The 1,884-nt window shown below is 40.1% G+C and overlaps 1 long non-coding RNA gene across 1 annotated transcript; it reads left to right on the forward strand.

Annotated features, from left to right (window-relative positions):
• The first annotated feature begins 439 nt into the window (after positions 1–439).
• Positions 440–1,877, forward strand: LOC130549988 (uncharacterized). Its single transcript, XR_008962303.1, has 5 exons — positions 440–546; positions 774–866; positions 1,102–1,297; positions 1,569–1,738; positions 1,833–1,877. It is a non-coding gene; the product is annotated as an uncharacterized LOC130549988 (long non-coding RNA).
• Positions 1,878–1,884: the final 7 nt, after the last annotated feature.

The following is a 1,884-nucleotide window of genomic DNA, read 5'->3' on the forward strand; positions in this document are numbered from 1 at the left end:
GGGTGACAAATTAAAGGAAAAATTTGAACGCAAGTGTTTTTTGCTAGTTTCAGCTCTTAAAGGGAATGGGAGATGAGACTCTGATTGGTTTACTGCACGTTTTGCCCAAAACACACCCGACTCATTAAGAGAATAGGGACCACCCTTTTAGACCATGCGCCTGCTGGGCCGACCATTTTTCCCATCTTTAAACTAGCAAAAGTGGATTCGGACACGCCCTAAGTTCACTTGCGCTTTAGACCATGTGTTTAGATGGTTAAAATAGGGCCCTTGGAGAATCTATGGCAAGGTTCATTTTAGCCATTCAACACCTTACTAACACACTGTGTTGTGTTTTCCTTTCACTAATCACCTGTCTTTTGGATCCAGTACCTTTAACAACATCAATCTTACAAGAAATATTCCCCCAACACACAGACAGCAGCTGTGGAGAGGAAACGTGCACGCTCTTCTGTAGGAGACCCTCCACAGACCTCTAAAAGGGACTTATAAGGACATGGCAAGCCGAGGGGAGGCAAGGAGGGCGACGCCAATCTTCAGCTACAGGTTATATCTGAATTCTTTTACATTTGTAAATTGTAGTTTAATTGAGTTTAAAATATTCCAATATCTAAAAAGGCATTAAAAAAGTACATAAACCTTTCGGTGGCACTGTAGTAGAATACATTACCAAGAACATAACAGAAGTATGTCTGATTTCATAAATTGTTCAGTTTTGGATAAAAACAAACATAGCCTAACATGTTTTTATTCTTCTATGTACTGTTTTTCAGTCACACACACCCCAGTTGAATGCTCCCTATCATCCAGTGTGGAGGTTCCACTTACTGTGCCCTCAGCAGAGCTAAATCCTCAAGAGCAATTTGGTAAATCAAAGTGATGAATTTAAGTTTACATCTAAAATCCATGTGTGATTAAAGAAAAACCCCTTAGACAAAACTGACAGTGCCGTAAATGGATTGAGAACACAATTTAGTAAAGATTAAGGCCAGTTTGATACTGAATCATGAAATGGTGTTTATTCTAAATATTGATCAGTTGACTTTTAATTTGTCCTCATCTAAATTGTCCCTTACAGCTTTTTTCATATTTTCTTTACAGAAAAAATATGGAGAGGCTCTCTGATATTTTGACATCTTATCCTGCTGCTGAGCCTCAGAAAAGCTCTGCATCATCATGGTCTTTGCGGCAGCAGAAAGCCTCAGAGCGCTAGACCATACCACCTAAAATGCCTTATTGCAAAAGAGGCTGATGGTCAGCCGTTGTGTTTTCTTTACTATGAGCCTGCTGTTATTAGGTTGGTTTTAATGTTTAGTGCTCTGCTTTATAGGCTAATGTGCATGTGTTTCGGGGGACACCCAGATGAAAACCACATTTATGAGGAAAGTAAATCTACGACCTTCTTGCTGTAAGGTGACAGCGCTAAACACTGAGCCACCATCAGTCCAATACAATAAAATCAAACCTAGTATCTAACCACATTTGGAATAGCTTAAATTGAGTGTGTTATACTTTATATGAGTTAATCACCTGAAATAATGTTACACTATTTTTTCTTTTCTCCCTAGGTGCAGAGAGTGTCTTCCTGAGGAGTGGTTCTGTGGGGACTGTGATGTATTGCGACACAAAAAACAGCCACTCCACAACAGGGAACGTGTGATTCATGGGTTTTTTGAAGCAAACCCTCCAACCTCATGCGTCATTAAAGGGCAAGATGGATATTGCATCCGTGAGAAAGGTATGTTCTCGCAAAAGCCCTCATTTTGCTGCTCATGTGTGCCTGCAGCCAGTTACAGATAATCTAAATTAGTGGTTTTCTTTCTTTTTGTCAGCATGCATTTCGCCAACAGTGAAGGTGCCATACTGCTCCTGTGAAGGCACAAA

This window comes from Triplophysa rosa, unplaced genomic scaffold, assembly GCF_024868665.1.
Source record: "Triplophysa rosa unplaced genomic scaffold, Trosa_1v2 scaffold205_ERROPOS605264+, whole genome shotgun sequence".
NCBI lineage: Eukaryota > Metazoa > Chordata > Actinopteri > Cypriniformes > Nemacheilidae > Triplophysa > Triplophysa rosa.